A 17,733-nucleotide genomic window follows, 5' to 3' on the forward strand; every position below is an offset into this window, starting at 1 on the left:
TTCGAATCATTGCTTGGCCACGGAAACCCACATGTTCTCTGCCGTATCTCCTGGCAGGTAGGAAGATCAACATAGGTAGAGACACGATGTTAAATTGCCACTCAGGTTGGAATTAACTCTGAATCCCAATGGTTGAATAGAAGATCACAGAATTACCAGCCAGAAAGGGAGACAGTAGGCAGCCTCCTTAGGAAGTGTGTAAGTTGGATTCCTTGTTTAATTTGCTGATTTTATCAGTGCGCTATAGCAATTCTCCCACAGCAGGCTAACTCACCCTTCTGCACCCATTTGGAGATTGCTGCCACAAAAGGCACTCTTACCACATATACTCGACTATAAGTCGGCCTCAGGTATATGTTGAGGGCAGGTTTTGGGGCCAAAATTATGGATTTTGATATGGCCCGTGGAAAAGTCGAGGGTAAAATGTAGCAGCACATAAGAAAGGACGTAAAGGCTGAAGTAAAGGAAAACGATGCTAAAAATCTTTAAAAGTTTTGACCGGCTCAACCTAAAGACTGAGTTTTGTGCTCAGCTTAAAGACTGGATGGATGAGATAGTAGAGGAGACTGATGCTTTTTTTAGGTGCTCCGAAAAGAGATTAAGCTCTCACCTTTCACCAGGGCATGGTTCCTTTTTTAAAAATAAGAATTAAAGTACAGTACTTACATTGACCCGTGGATAAGTCAACCCAGGTTTTTGGGGTCAGGTGTTTGACTTAAAATTTCTAGACTTATATATGAGTATATACAGTATTTTCTAGCTGCAGTTTCATCTGGTGACTCAGTTATCATGCAAATGTGTGTAATAAATTTCCTTCAGTATGCACATATTTGTGTCGTCCAGTGATTCTGTCTTAAGCTATCTCATTTACTAAATGGATCTGCACTCATCTGTATAGCAATGAAACCATAAAATTTTGAAGGCACAAGGCCACTGTGTCCACACCAACGTAGTAAATATCACAGCTCCATCTTTGAGGAGATAATTTCCACTCTTAGCAAGTGGGAAGATATCTTTCGAGGTTATCCCCCGCTGCTATGATGTCTTGGGTTTCTATGATTTCTTTTAAGTCTTAAAAACCTAAAATCACAAGCCTTGCTTATAGGATCTCAAGTTTTTTTTCTTTCTAGCTGGGAGAAGATCTGTTCAGGTTTACAGTTTTAATGGTCCATAGAGTCTGGAAGGTATTGTGCAAAGTATAAAACAGAGAAAATTCTTTTGAAGCCACCAGAGGGCCCAAGACTTTGGTTTCTCTTTGAGTTGGGATTTTGGATGTAGTAGCTAAGAAATAGTCTCAGACTTTTCCTGTCTCCTTTAGGTAACTGTGCAGCTCTGTGGTTGCTGAATCTCATGTTGTGAAAGAAGGTGTGTTGGTCACGAATATGTCTCATGTTTGGGATTCTTTCAAGATAAACTATCTGTCTTGGTGAGTCCAAACATGGATGGTGACTATGCCCTATCAAAGTTTGGGAAACACTGCTGTCTGCCCAAGAAATTGTGGTGCGTTGGATGCATTCAGCTCCTCTACTCCATTTTGCACTTCGCCAAAGCCCATTGAAACTTTGTATTTGGAAGGAACAGGTGATTTTTTAAAAATTAATTTTTTGTGGGACCTGTAAACTACCCCAAATGTATGAAAACCAGCTATATATATGCCATCTTGACTGACTGTGAACTGGATGCAAAATGGTTTTTTCTCTCTCCTACAGAAACCTGTTTTTCTAGGGTTGGGGACCCCTTTTAATGTCAAACTGTGTTGCCAACTCACTGTTTCATCCCAAAACAAATGTGGGGTGGCATGAGGTGTTATGTATAAACTCAAGTAATGTGCAGTCTTATAATATGCATACATGGCTCATACTTTAACAGCATTAGAAGTGGATGGATTCATCGAGGAGGACACGCCCCAGAGTTTGCAAGACTGGAGATCTTAGAGGTTTCTCATTCATAGGGTCACCATAAATTGAGGTCAGCTTGTTGGCAAACAACAACAACAAAGAAGTTGGGATGCCAACAATGCAGCTCACGATGAGCCTTGGTGTTGCAGTAACCCAAGGAAATACAAGTCAGTGGTATGTGAACCTTCCACAAGTTATAGCAGGATCGGAGAAGATGATGTGCAACTCACTTGCAATACAAGGAGCAGGACTGTGGGCGATTGCTGTAGCTGCAGAATGCATTTTATACTTGCACAACGTGTCTCCTGGCTGTGAGTTGTCTTATTACTTGGTTAGCCAGATTTTACCTAGGCCTCCCTTTGTACCTGTTTCTGCAACCAGTTGGTCTAAAATCCAACTGCCACTGTCTTTGCTTCTCCTGTGACAACACAAGGACCTGTCCAAGCTTAGATTTTGGACCTAAAATCTTAGGGAACGGGTTGCTGGTGTCCTGAAAACTTTACAGTCTGCCCCTTAAAGGCTGGAAATCTTACTGAAATTCCTGCAGCTGTTTTGTCTCATGAAGGCCCTCCAGATTCAGTTCCAATTCTGAACTTGAGAAGGAACTTTGCATATCTCTATTTCCCTCCCATCTTCTGCCCCGTGTCCATTTGTCCATTTGCGACTCCTACAGAGAAACCTTACGTAATGCTCTTGGGCTATGCGTCCATCCTGGACTGAAATAGCTTTGGAAGTTATTCCCATTCCCCAGGGAATACTGGGAACTGTAGTTTGTGAGGGGAAAAGGACGGAGGAACGTCAACAAAGAATGCTAAATACTCTTTCACTGATCTACCAGTTTCTCGGGATCAAACATTATAGCCAAAGTGATAGGAAAACCTATATAAAATAGTGCGAGCTTCGCAGTATAAATTAGGGATGGAAAAAACATGAACATGTTTTTAAAAATAGGTTTCTTTTTTTAAATTTAATTATTATTTTTTAAATGTTGGGCCACATAGCCGCCAAAACCCACAAAAACGTATCCCTCCGTTGTTTCTAATGAGTTGCTTCTAAACTTTCCAGGTCCTTTGCAACCTCTGGAATTGTGCTCCTCTTGGCTGAGTGCCTCCTATTGAGTTGGACCGACTCTCTACTAATCCCAGAAGCGATTAGGGGCGAGCCCATTTAATTGCATTGATCTCCTTTTTTCTTGTTAGTGTCCTGTGGATATAGCCTCCCTTTTGTTCAAAGCTACCCCAGGGTCATTTGTCCACCGCTTTGTTTCTGAACTTGCGATGTTGAAATATGATTTCTCGGAGAGCGAGGGTAGCGAATTCCTTGGGTGATGCTTATGCAAACGAATATACCTCTTTGTCTCTTCTTTTTTGTCCCAGGGTTTTTTTTTTATTTAAAGAATTGATTTGTGCTAAGTTGAGGAGAAATGTGGCGAGGCGGAGGAAGCGGAACGATTAAGCGATAGGGTTTTTCCCCTGAGATGAGACTGGAGCTTGAACAAGGGATCAGCAGTCTGAAAACTTTGGCCAGCACAACATTTAGAGCAGAAGCGAAATCTGTGCTCCAAAGAAGCTTCACAATTGTTAAGATCCCCACAGTAGAATGGCGACCCTGTCATGGGGTTTTCATAGCAAGATTGGTTCAGAGGAGGTTTGCCAGAAGTGGGGCATGAAAACTAGACTATATCAACGTTTTTTGGCCTCTCCTCTCGATTATCTATTTAGTACTGTCTTTGCTGGTAGAAATATCTCCCTAACATTTTACTGGTTGAAGTGATGGGACTTAGGGATTTTGACAATGCTACCTAGATGAAACAGAGCCGGAGTGGTTTGAGCATCGGACTGCAACTCTAGAGATCCGGGTTCGATTCCCAGCTTGGCTATGAGACTCATTGGGTATCTTTGGGCAAGTTGCACTCTCTCAGACTCAGAGGAAGGCAAAGGCAAACCTCCCCTGAAGGTATCTTGCCAAGAAAACCCCATGATAGGTTTGCCGTAGAGTCGCTGTAAGTCGGAAATGACTTGAAGGCACACAACAACAGCAACCAAGATGAAACACATGGCTGCTTTTCCTCCTCTCCTCCAGCAGAGAGCAGCCTTTGCACAATGACCTATTATTTCCCATTTCTTTCATGGTCTACTAGATGGACCTTCTCTGTTCTTTGATCCTTGCGACCCACCCAGCTCCCTCTCTGGGATTTAACTTGGAGAATCAAGGCCTGGACTTTGGCCGGAGGAACTTTTGTTCCCATCCTGGTATTAGGCTGGCAAAGTGCCTTCTCACACAAGCCGGGCATATTTTCCCCTAATAACATTGGCTTATCTGGCGGGCAGGGTGTAGTGGTTTGAGTGTTGGTGATCAGGGTTCAGTTCTTGGCCAGGGAAACCCATTTGGTGACCTTGCATGAGTCACACACTCTCAGCCCCAGAAAATCCCATGATGGGTCCCTCTGTTGTTATTGTTGTTGTGTACCTTCAAGTCATTTTCAACTTATGGCAGCCCTAAGGTGACCCTATCATAGGATTTTCTTGGCCACTATCAGTTGGAGTTGACTTGTGGGCAGTTAACAACAACAACCTTGTTGCAAGGGAACATAAGGGATGTCTAGTTTCTTACCAGTGCTGCGTGTGTCAAAGCTCTCCTGAGATACGGCTGTGCAAACTTTCTCAAATGGAGAGTCCAAGGCAGTCTGTTTCATTCTCAAAAGGCCCTTGCAGTCAACGAAGTTATTCCTAATCTTTAGATGGAATCTCTTCCCTTGCCTTTAAATGCACGGGTTTGTATTGCAATCTCTGGAGGAGCAGAAAACAATCTGGTTCCATCGACTGCATGACATTTAAAGATGGCTATCATGTCAATGCTCAGTCTTCTTTTCTTCAAGCTAAACAGACCCACTTCTCTCAGTCGTCCCTCATAAAACTTGGTTTCCAGGCCATCTTGATCATCCTTCCAGTTTTTCAATATCCTTCTTGAACTGTAGGGTGTTTCAGCAGATAAAACATTTCGGGGATGAAAACAGGGAGACAGGTGGCCAAGGAGCATGTGTCCCATACATAGTCAAAACGGCAAAGGTTATGAATGAGGAAGAACACCCAAACTAAGAAAGGCTGCATCAGTTTGCTTTTGCCTACTGGGAAGGGCATGGCTCCACCTCTTCCTTTCTTCTCTGCAGTGCTGAGTTGGATGAGATGCAAACTACTTTTGCACCTTGAACTCAGTTTGCAGCAACTAACATGAAGATAAGTACTACTAGATAAGCAACTATTAAAATAAGAGCGGCTGGAGCAGTTTGCTTTTGCCAGAGCCTACTGGGAAGGGCAAGATTTCCTCCCTCCAATGTTTCATAGACGAAAACCATGACACATACAGCCAAGCAAGATCAGCACTGGCTTGCAAACTACTTTTGCACTCTGAACTCAGTCTGCAGCACCTAAAATGAAGGGCACCCAAGCTAAGAGAGGCAGCAGCAGTTTGCTTTTGCTTGAACTTACTGAGAAAGGCACAACTCCACTCCTTCCTTTCCCCTCTGCACTGGTGAGTTGGCTGAAATTCAAACCACTTTTGCATTCTGAACTCAGTTTGCAGCAAATGTAAAAAGGGGAAAGTAGGAAGAAGAGAGTGAAACCGGGACATTTTAAAAGCAGCTGAGAAAGTGGGAAGGCAGAGGATTATTCAGTTCTGTTGTTCTGCTAAATTAGAACAGCTGGAAGGTAGAGAAGCAATGTGTTCCCCCTTTGGGACCAGCCCTCAAACCTGAGATGGGCCTGGGGCCATTGCACCGTAACATGACCCTGCTTATAGGAAGCTCTGAAATATTAAATTTCTGTCCTCAGTGCCATGCCAGGAAGCGGAGCCCGATTCCCAGGCGTATCGAGGGCTCCAGGCTTGGAGGACTCCCTGTTCTTATTAGCTCAGGCCTTGGAAAACCTTTTAAAAGTTTCATCAAGCGGAGGAGAGGAGTGTCCAAGCCCTCCCCAAGCAGACAAGGCAGTGGCAGCCGCCTTAAGGAGGGATGTGAAAGCAGCAAAGAGTGCGGCAGCCCAACTTCCCGAAAACCCATGACAGACCCTGATGGATACGTTGGTGCCATATTGATTCCGACTCTTTGGCTTTTGACCAAGATCAGAAAGAAAGAAAGAAAGGAGGGGAGGAGGAGGGAAGCCATAACAAAATATCCATTCTCGGTTACGAAATTGATCTGCGGTGGTTTGTCCGTTCAAAAAGAGGCACGGAAAAAAAGGAGTGGCGAACATTGTAAAAAGCTGTCATTCTTCATCATGGGGGTTACATGAACCTTTCTGGCAGCCAGGTGCCAATAATGATGATGATGTATTTGTACCCTGCCACTCCCAGAAGATTGAGGCGGTTTACATACATAAAACATGTTACTTAATACAAAGTATTCATAAAACAACCAATAACAGGTGCCAAGGGGAAGGCATGGTATCTGGAGGTCATTGCCCACATTGCTCTTTCCCCTATCTCTCCATCCACCCTCCCTCCCTCCCTCCCTTTGTTTGTTTGTTGTTGTGTGCCTTCAAGTCATTTCTGATTTATGGCAACCCTAAGGTGAACCTATCATAGGGTTTTAGTAGCAAGATCCTTCTTGCCAGAGAGAAGTGCCATGGATCAGACTTCATGTCTTACAGAGGGATTTTGAATTGAGAAACCAGTCTGTGGTCCCCAAGCCTCCCAGATTCAAGGCTGTGAACTTCTTCCTTTGGCATAGGACTTTATGAATTAAATTATTTCCCAGCAATGTAATTTATGAATGAGGCCCAGGAGTATTTCTAGGGACCTCCGGACACCCTCCTTGCTTTTGTTTCTTGCATCTTGTTTCTTCTAGGGACAGCAAGGCGAGGCTCAGAAGGGCTAAAAGCTCGGCTGTGGATTTCTGGAAAAGTAAAGATTAAAAATAATCTGCGCCAATAAGGTTCATTTCTATGACCTGCATAAATTATGCACTTTAAGAGCTTTGATGTATAAAAGTGATTTTATGCAGTTGATTCTGCTGTTTTGTTTTGGGTTTTGCTAAGTTACGGAGAAAACACAAAACATGGCCTCCTGAGATGCCAGCAATCCTTATCTCTGTGCTTCACAACCATCAGGACTAGAAACTTGCTTAAATATGAAAGCTGAAACTCCGGCCAAAACCACATTCTTTGTTTTATCTTCTTCTAAGGAAACCCTCATATATATATATATATATATATATATATATATATATATATATATATGCATATATGTATAATCTTCTGTCTACTGCTGCAAGAGTCTCTAGTTGTCATCCAGCTTGCTTCGGCCCCAATCTTTCTCCTTCTAGACAGACCCTTGGTTCAGTTCAGCATCTTTCTACCCAGAAGTAATGTAAATGAGAATCTGGATTTTAGAGCCTGGACTTTTGGACTACAAGACCCAGAAGTATGGGACTTACAGTGCAAATAAGTGACATTTCCAGACTTTTCTGATTTGGTGACAAATTCAAGAAGAGCCTGTTGGGGGTCTTCCCAACGCAGCAGCCCAGTGTTGACCAAAACCTCTGCCAGATACTCCAAATGTTTCCAAATAAAATGAGGACGCCTTTGTGAGACACACCTATTCTCCTGCTGAGGTTCACCACTTTACTTTGCAGATTGCAGTAGGCTTTCCTCCTTCTGCGGTCGGCTGCATTAATTTACCATCGAACTCTCCTCCGCAGATTGAAATGCCAAGTCTGTGGGTTTGCCTTTCGTTTGCAGTGGAAGATATATTAGGGGGAGACCAAAATAATAATAACAATAATTGCCTGGCATTAGGCTGTTGCAATCCATCCCAGTAGTTGCTTGAGATTAGAGTCTGGGAGGTTTCTCTTTTATTTTCCTTTATGGATTCCAGAACAGGTCCACTACGGTTGGGAAGGGACATCTGGTTATAGTTGGAAAAAGCCAAAAAGTGTGTCTCTTGTATGGGCTGGTGTGAGAATCTTTACAGGTTGGGACTTTGCAACATTTCCAAAGATGTAGTTTATGGCATCTGGAGACAAGGGTCACCAATACAACAAAGGGTCTTTACAGCCAAGCTGAACCCTGCTTGGGCTTTCAGTTACCCATGCTCTGAGTTCAAGGGAAGGAAGGTGGACAACGTTTTCTTGCAAGTCATCTCCATCATACTAAAACAAGCAAAGGAGGAAAGAAAGAAAGCCAGGCACAAAAGAGTAGCCGTGTTAGTCTCTTGCATCATAAAAAGGAGGAAAGGGGAAAGAAGGGAAGTAGGAGCATATTTAAGACTAACTGGTGTTTATTTTAGCATGGCTTTCGCGGATATTTTAGCATGTGTTTTTGTGAATATTGTAGCATGAGCTTTCATTACTATTTTAGCATGAGATTTCCTGGATATTTTAGCATGCATTTTTGAGAATATTTTACCATGCACTTTTGTGAATATTTTAGCATGTGCTTTCCTGATATTTTAGCATGAGCTTCCATGGCTATAAACCCATTGCTTCAGATGCAGAAGTGGGCTTATATCCACAAAAGCTCCTGCTAAAATAATCACCGATTAGTCTTAAAGGTCCTGCTCCATTCCTCTTTGCACTTCTGCCTCCTTTTTAGGATTTCTCTGGAAGGAGGGTAGCCTCAGTCACTATTTGCAGATATGTGCTTCTTGATAACCTCTGTTTCCCCCCCCAGTTGTGGTTCTTTTGGATGCCCTGAGATTGCTTCTGCTCCATTTTCCCCTCCTAGCAAGCCCCTTTGCAGGGAGGGGAACGTAGGTGGCAGAGGTATTACTTATTGATGTTTTTATGGCCGGTGTTTCTAAGTGCCTTTGGAACACAGCGGTGCTCATTAGGGCTGGGCACCCGTGCCAGGTCCCCTCAACCACGCGTTGAATAATTCACTAATGCGCAAGGCCTTTAATTTTCATTCTTCTGCCTTGTGGCTTTTGGGGGAGCGGTGGGGTCCCCGAGGTGCATTCGGAGGAAATGCCCTACGCATAGCCTAGATTGAAAGTTAGACCAGAGCCCACTTGGGACTTCTTTGCAACTAGGCAAAGGAGGGGAGTGACTACAAGCCGAGGGGAATGGACCAGGATTTAATCTGGATCACTCAATACCCCAAGGAAGGAATTAATCCATACTCTCTTGCTCCAGCAGCTCTACTGGTTGCAGGCATACTTGCCAACATTTCACAGACTGGTGTGCCCAAGAAGCTTCAGAATGTGGTCAAGAGGGTAAAAGTTATGGATGAGGAATAACACACAAGGCAGGCGAGTCTGCAGCAGCTTGGTTTTGCCTGAGACAACTGGATAGGCCAAGATTCCTTCTCCTCCACTCTTCTCTGTTCCGCCCACAATAAAGACAGAAGAAAATACTGCCTGCCTCCCTATGCAACTACTGTGTGACCCTAAAAAAAAGTAAAACTGCTGGAAAAAGTAAAAAAGCACACCATTTGGACTCTAGGATTGGTATCTCAGAGGATCCAGAATCAATGCTAATGTCCTGTTATGTCACTACTTTGGGAAATCTTCTGAACTCAAAAGCAGTATCAAGATCCTGACACAAAAAACCCATGCTAGGGTCACTGTAGGGCAATGATTCCCAAACTCTATCTTCCAGGTGTTTTGGATTTCAACTCCCAGAAGCTACAGCTATGTTGGCCAATATAGTCTAGTAGTCTTCCAGGAGGTTTAGAGTCTCAGCCTCAGGGGAAGGCCCTGCCAAACCCTCCCCCCCCCGAAGAAATCCTACCCAGAAAGCCCGATGCTAAGGTCACCTGAAGAGTCTCCATGAGTCAAAAAGGACTTGAAAGCCCTCACTGGATGACCCTGGGCAGGTCATACCCTCTCAGCCTCCCTCTGAACCACTCTTGCACAGAAAGGTCACCTCAGCCTCAGGAAAAGGTGCTGAGAAACCTGTCTCTGAAGAAATCCTGCCCAGTAAACCCAATGGTATGGTCACCTTTAGGGTCTCCATAAGCTGGAAAGGCCTTAAAAGCATGCAACAAGAAGAAGACCGCATGCATCCCTTGAGTTGGAAGACAGGGGCCTTATGGAGATAAGTTCCAAAGGACTTGAAAGCACGCACTAGATGACCCTGGGCAGGTCTCACCCTCTCAACCCCTCTCTGAAGAAATCCTGCCAAGAAAACTCCCTGCTAGGGTCACCTTGAGGGTCTCCATGAGTCAGAAAGGCCCTCAGGGATGGCCCTGGGCAGGTCATATCTTCTCAGCCTCAGGGAAAGAAAGACCCTGGCAAGCCCCCTTCTGAAGAAACCCTGTCCAGAAAGCCCAATGCTAGGGTCACCTTTAGGGTCTCCATGAAAGGCCTTGAAGGCATGTAAGAGGAAGGAAACCGCATGCAGCCTTGGCTGGAGTGGGAAGAGGGAGCCTCAGCGTCCATCCATCCTATCCCATCCCTTGGGATTGGTCCCTGTCCTCCAATGCCACCTCCAGGTCTTGGAGAGGAGGGCTGGGAAGGGGTCCAGCAGGGAAGGTGGGGCTCTGGGTCCAGGAGCAGGAGCCCAAAGCTTTGCCAGGTCCAAAAGGAGCCTGCTGCTAGGCGCTGCCTCCTCCTCCTTCTGCCTTTGGGCTGCGCTCTGCAAAGCGCAAAGGCAGCTGAGCCAAGACGCGCCGGGCAGCAGAGGCGCCTGCCTTTTCTTCTTCCCTTGGAAACTTGGCCAAACAGAAGAAGGAGGAGAAGCTGAAAGGAGGAGAAGAGAGAAGAAAGCCTGCCCTATTTCGATCCGATCCCCTTTTTATTTTGAGAGCCCCTCCAACTTGGCTAAGATGGCTTGAAAAAGGGGAGCGCATCCTCCTCTCCAAAAGGCGTGCGCCACGAAGAAGGATCTCTTTTTGGAGAGGTTTTGCGCGCCGCACCTTGGAGGAGAGAGAGCTTTTGGAGCCCCTTTGGGCTCTGGATCGGGACTTGCCCCAGGCTCAGCCTTCCTTGGGACCCTGGCTTGCCCCATGCCCAGCCTGGGCTTGGCTCCTCTTTCCTGGCTTGCCTTTCTTGGAGCTCCTCTTGGGCACCATGCCTCCGGGATGAAGGCTGCCTTCTCCTCCTCCTTCTCCTCTTCCTGAGCCTCCTCCATGCCTTGATCGGGTCCTTCTGCCCCCCAACCATGGCTGGGGTCCCCGGAGGAGGCCAGGCCAGCCTCCCCGAAGGCAGAGGAGGGGGAGAAAGCCAAAGCCGGGGGGAATTCGTGGCTCTCACCGCCGTGCGGACGGAGCAGGGCGAGAGCGCCTCTGTTGCGCATCCCCATCCTGCTGCTGCTCCAGCTGCAGAGAATGCCAGTCCCAGGAGGCTGGGGCTCTTGGGGACCCCTTTGCCATCCCGCCCGGGGGGCTCCGGGGCCCGATCCGCTTCCCACAAGCGCTACCGACGCCTCCAGAACTGCCTCTACAACGTCCTGGAAAGACCCCGAGGATGGGCCTTCATCTACCACGCTTTCATGTGAGTCCAAGAGCCCTCTCCAGACTCCAGCCCAGGTTCCCTTCTCCTTCTTGGGTCTCATTGGGTCCCTCCCTGGTTAAGGATAGGATGGGTCAAGGGAGACCCTCAGGCACCTCTCTCTCCAGGCATCTTCTTCAGCCTTGGAGATACTGGGGCCCTCCAAGCAGGAGAAGGAAGGAGGAGGAAGGCCATGGCCATGCATCGGCAGAAATCTACCTTCCTCAGGGTTACTAGTATCTGATAGCTTTAGTATTCTCAGGAATGGAAGTTTGTTCTCTTTTGGTGGAAGTGTATACTTTCTAGGGCAGTCTCTAGAAATTAGACACCCTGACCATCCGCACCGTCCAAATCATGTCCCCTCTCCAGCCAAAACTTCCTTCTTCTTGGGTCTTGGAAGCTGAGCAGGGTCCCTCTCTGGTTAAGGATAGGATGGGTCAAGGCACCCCTTTCTTCAGGCATCCTCTTCAGCCTTGGAGATTTTGGGGAGCTCCAAGCAAGAGGAGGAAGAAGGTCATGGCCATCCATATGGGGCTGCAGAAGTCTACCCTCCTCAGTGTTACTAGTATTTGATACCCAGGAACTGAAGTTTTGTCTCTTTTGTTGGAAGTGTATACTTTGTCTGTGTATTGTCTCATTTCAGTTTCAATTAGGTTTCACTTAGATTTCAGCCACACCATCGAAATAATGTCCCCTCTCCAGCCCAAACTCCTTTCTTCTTGGGTCTGTCTTTTTGGGTCTTCTTGGGTTTTGGAAGCTGAGCAGGGTCCCTCTGTGGTTAAGGATAGGATGGATCAAGGGAGACCACCAGGCACCTGTCTCTTCAAGTATCCTCTTCAGCTTTGCAGGGAGACACAATGTTATGTGCCTTCAAGTCATTTCAGACCTACGGCAACCCTAAGGCAAACCTATCATGGGGTTTTCTTGCCACGATTTGTTCAGAGGAGTGCATCTACATTGTCAAAATGATGCAGTCTGACATCACTTTAACCGCCATGGCTCTAGCCTATAGAATCCTGGGATTTGTAGTTTGGTGAGGCACCAGCACTCTTTGGAAGAGACGGCGAAACACCTTGTAAAACTCTCAATCCCAGGATTCCGTATTGCACATAAAGGGGTGCCAAAATGGATTAAATTTGTAAGCTGCTTTGAGTACCATTGTTTTTTTGAGAAAATGGAATAATAATAATAATAATAATAATAATAATAATAATAATTCTACAATGTATATGTGCTCTGTAGGGGCTTACCCATTCATGTGGACTCCTTTTAGAGAAACATTTCTAATCTGACCCATCCTTTGAGGGACAAAATGAAAGCAGATGCGCTTTAATGGAAAAATTAAGATAGCATCCCAAAGTCCTCCTGTTTCTCATAGTTATAGAAACTGGTGGGAAAAACAATAGGACAAAGGAACAAGTACATTCAATGTAGACAGGTTCTACTGAAACCTCAGGCATTTGCTACTGAGTAAATGTGGAGCAAAGATCTGTCTCTGCCCTGCAACTTTCCTACAAGGAGATTGCTATTATTCCCTCTCTCCAAACCCACTGATTCTCCACCTTGACTAGTCTTGGAAAGAGGAGAAGGAAAGTTTGGCAAGGTTGGGTCTATGTGTTTGTGTGTGTGTGCATGCAATGCATCAAATGGGTGTGTGTGTATATATATATATATATTGCCAATGATGGCTTGGTGGATCTATGCCAAGTGGGGACAACTCTGCAAAATGAGTAGCAATAAGCGGGAAGGGGTGGCTAATGGACCAAAGCTTCTTGTGTAGACGGTGTGTAGCATTTGTCTTTTCTTCTGCCACCACACACCCACTTTTTGGACAAAGATGCTTTGGTAGAGTTTGGGAATGTGCCATCCCTTGGACTACATGTCCCAGTTTTCCCCACCAGTTGGGTTGGTAGGGGATGATGGGATTCATAGTCCAAAGGATGGAACATTTCTGCACCTGGCATCTTAGGTTCAGAGTCTTCTTGACTAGCTGATGAAGGACCATTGTTGTGAAGTGGCTTCAAGTTCACCCTAACTTATGTTGAACCTCTCCTACCATTTTGTTGGCAAGATTTATTTGGGAAGAGGGAGTTTGCCATTGACTCCTTCTGAGGCCAAGAGAGTGTGACTTGCTCAAGATCGCCCCATGGATTTCATAGCTGAGTGCAAGAGTTGAACTCTGGTCTTCCAGACTCCTAGTCCAACAATCAAACTTTGACATTATTCCATGATGAAGGATGTCTTCCTTCCATTGCAGTTGAAGGTGAGGGCTTCTCCTTTAGTTCCTCTCCTTGGTTGGGCTCAGAATGGGAGACCTGGATTGGACAGAGATGAGTTTGAATTCTTACTGAGTCTTGAATGGCCTTGAGCTGGTCACCAACATTCAACATAAGAGCTGCCTCAATGGAGATGTTGCTTAAGATTAAGGTCCCTTCTGTGTAGATGAGATCCAGATTCAAGTCTCCCTGCTCAGTCATGAAACCTTTGGCTAGTCTCCCTCGCTCTACTTGGCCTGCCTTGCAGGATTGCTGTTAGGATAAATCAGGGAGAAGGGTAGATATATGCAAGAGCTCAACCTCTTGGAGCAAATGGAAGGGTGCAAATAGCTAATTCGCTGTCTAATTTTCAAAGAGGCAGCTGTGCATGTCTATTGGGGCAAAGCAACCAAAGCAAACCTTGTAACACCTTTAAGACTCACAGATTTATTATAGCACAGGGGTTATAATCCATTAAAGTTCATGCTGTAATAAATCTGGTCATCTTAAAGGTGCTGCATCGTGTTCGAAGACTCCTAAACACATTTGCTTCGGTCCTTCTATGCCAGGTATTGTCATCACATGGCCTGGTATTTTCAAATGCAAATCCCATTAGTCCTCAATAGAGCTGCTGGGATTTGCAATCCAACAAAATCTGGGATGCTATGCTGGAGGAGAGTTCTGGGCATACCCTGAACAACCAAAAAAGATGAATAAATGGAGCAAACCAAGCCTGAACTCTTCCTAGAAGCGAAGGTGACTGAGACTGTTGTACTTTGGAGATCTCAGGAGAAAAGACAATAATGCTTGATAAGATTGAACATGGCAAGAAAATAGAGAGAAGACAGAGATGCCTTTACAAGTGGATAGACTCATCCAAGGAAGCTATGGCTGCCCTGAATTTGCAAGACCTGAGCAGAGCTGTTGATATCAGGGCGATTTGGAGCTGTCTCCATAAGTCAAAGGTCCAAAACACATTGCAGAAATAATCCAGTTTGAGATTGATTTAACTCCCCTGGCTCAGTGCTAGGGAATCCCGTGGATTGCAGTTTATTGTGACACCAATAAACAGAGAAGGCTCACTGTTTCATAAAACTACAGTTCCCAGTATTCCCTAACATTGAGTCAGGGCAGTTAAAGCCATCTCAAACTGGATTATTTCTGCAGTGTGTTTTGGACCAAAGTCAAGTTGGCAGGAGTTAATAACAACAGCCAGAATCCTGTGTCAGGGTCTTAGGTCCAAAACGCACTGCAGAAATAATCCAGTTTGAGACTGTTTTAACTGCCCTGGCTCAATGCTAGGGATCAGGAAGGCTGACTGCGCTCATCAAGGTTTGCTTTTGGGAATTAAAATATTTCCAAGCCTTGGATAGTTGAATCTGTGGATAAAGAATCCGTGGATATGGAGATCCAACTGTAGATATCAAGGTTTGCTTTGGGGAACTTAGACACTTTAGAAATATTTGCAAGCCATGGATGCTTGAATCCATAGATAAAGAATCCGTGGATATGTTTTTTTCCCAAGTGTCTTGCATATGTTATTCTTGCTGTGGCTATCATGCATAATAATGTATCAGAACATTCTTGTTGGTGCCCTGATACGCACTTTCACAACTCAATAATGCCTCTTCTACGTAGCTAAGGATACATAAAGGTACGCAACACAAACCGCTGTATAGACTCACAAGCCCATAATGGTAACACGACTCTGCAATTCGGAGATCAAGTTTGGACAACCAAAGCCTTGAGGTTTTACCTAGCTGTAGTTCCTTTTGCCCAGCGGTGAGGATATCATAGACAATGGGATTCGGCTTAGATTTATTGCCTATGGCAAAGTGTCCATTACGAAACACCGTGTTCATACAATATATTTGCTAAAATGAAGAGATGGCAGCTGAAAGATCGAATCGTATAAGGCAAAACAATCCCAGGAAAGGTAGAGATTAAAAGAACATATTTTAACACTAATACAAATATTGCTACAGGCCAACAATGGAAAGGTCTACTTCCCAACCAGTCTCAAGAATGATAAAGTTCTTGCAGGTTTTGTTGGTTGCATTCACTCCTGTACCCTACCATGTCTATTCTGTTTTTAGGGTGGCTTGAAGCAATTTTTTGGAACCGAACTAGGGCTCTTTCAAATTTTTACCCCTTCCAATGAAAATTCTGCCCACCACCAATGAATTTTCCCTTCAGTCTCCAGATTTCTAGCCTTGGAGAAAGTGAGACATTGAAAACCTTGCGTGCCGAGGACTCTTCCATTTGCCGAGTTCACATGCCCTTGGTTGCTTTGTCTGGCTCTTTGCTTGCATGCCGAAACTATATTTCTAAATGCTCGGTGAACTTCGAAGTTAGAAATTTTGGGCCCTGAAGGGAAATTTTCATTTGGAGGGACAAAATTCTTGTTCTGGGGGGCAATGAGCCTTGCAGTTCCAAGACACAATTTCCCAAAGACGCAAAGAGACGGCTAGAATATTATAATGGTAACAACTCTGTAACTACTCTCCAGCAAATTTATTTTAATTTAAATTTCTCCAAAGAAAGAAGTCCCAAGATCAAGGATCTTTTTGGATTGACCAAGTGCGATACTCCAGTGTGTATATTCGCTGTAAATGGAAATTGCAAACTTATGCCCCTTCTAAAGAAAGGTAGAACTTAGAGGATGAGAAATTGCATTATAAGCCTTATGGACAACACAGTGGCATCTGTCTTTCATCACCACTTGCTTCATCTTAGCCAGGAATGGCTGGTGAGACCTGTAAGCTCAGAAAGGTTCTTGTTTTTCTCCTGTGTGCTTTGTGTTTCAATGTTAGAGATAGTCAAAGAATGGGAGAAGGAAACTCTGAGAGTGTGCAGATGGTCCTTAGGTCCGTGTTGCTGTTTTTAAGCTATAGCGCTTCTGGCATCAGACAAAGGAGAGGTGAGACCCATTGATATTGGCACTGCTAGCCAAGTGGCACCTTGTTGCTGTTGTGCTTTCGAGTCATTTTTGAGTTGTGGCGACCCTAAGCTGAACCTATCAGGGCATTTTCACGGCTAGATTTATTCAGAGGCCGAGAGTGTGTGACTTGCTCAAGGTCTGGCACCTTCAGGACTCCATTTGCCAAGGCTTTGGAAATGCCTTGGTCGCAATGCAGGGAGGGTTGCAAGCATGGCAGCCATGCTTACTGTGAAGTTGAATGCAATCCTATCCTATATTTTGGTCCTCCCATATGAGATGCTTCCCACTATCTCCAGCAGCATGGGAACTGTAGTCCAGCACAAATGAGGATGCATTAGATTTGGGGAAGGCAGAAAAGTAACATCCTTTTTTGTGGCTGGGAGTAATACTCTACCCATCTCTGAGCGTCTTTGAGATGTTGTGCATTGGAGCCGCAAGGATCATTTAATGTCCAGTACTTTTAAATCAGTGTTTAAAAATAGCATGCCCAGCGTTTGTGTGTTTTAGGCCGCACCAGTACTTCTATGGCTTTTACAGTCGCTGAGTTTTTAAAATTACTCAGTTTTATTGTTTTATGCTTCCATCTCATTCGAGAGTAGCCTCTATATACTGCAAACAAAATAAATAGAGATTAAAGTATTTGGTTAATGCTAAGCTGGTTCACGGCCGACTTGGAGACCTCAAGAATTCCCTTGTTGCCACTGATGTCTAGGATTCGGCAAAGAACTGGGTCAAAACGAGTGGCGGATTATTGATTTTCGGCATCTCAGCTTTAGATAGAACGAGTCCTCTGGTATTTGTGTATCCAGCTATGATTTCTGTATCACACACTTTTTATTAGCCAGGGCAAGGGACATGGACTATTTATTTCCTGGAGTAAATGGATGATGTTGAGAATGCAGTTCACACATAACAGTAGACCAGGATTCCTGGTTAATCTTGGCTTATTGTGAACAAGCTGGTAGTTTGTCATGACCACCAAACCCCATATCCTGATTTCTTTCCCCCAAACAAAGCAGGGTTTGAAACTACAAATCCCACAATTCTGCAGGGTAGAATCATGGCAGTTAAAGTGGTGTTAAACTGCTTTTGTTCTGCTGTGTGGACACACGCTTTAGACTCTTAGTCCTGTCTGCTCTTTGAATCATGTTGAGTCTCTTCTTAGCTCTTCATTTCTCAACCGTTGACTTTAGCTATTGCACTGTGGCTGCTTCTG

General features: G+C 44.9%; 1 protein-coding gene across 1 annotated transcript in view; it reads left to right on the top strand.

Moving 5' to 3' along the window:
* The first annotated feature begins 4,053 nt into the window (after positions 1-4,053).
* Positions 4,054-17,733, top strand: part of KCNQ4 (potassium voltage-gated channel subfamily Q member 4) — a 68,155-nt gene continuing 54,475 nt past the window's right edge. Inside the window, exon 1 of the mRNA XM_042441293.1 lies at positions 4,054-4,150. The gene's annotated coding sequence lies outside the window, so the exon portion shown is untranslated. The remainder of the gene's footprint in view (positions 4,151-17,733) is intronic.

Source organism: Sceloporus undulatus, chromosome 9, assembly GCF_019175285.1.
Source record: "Sceloporus undulatus isolate JIND9_A2432 ecotype Alabama chromosome 9, SceUnd_v1.1, whole genome shotgun sequence".
NCBI lineage: Eukaryota > Metazoa > Chordata > Lepidosauria > Squamata > Phrynosomatidae > Sceloporus > Sceloporus undulatus.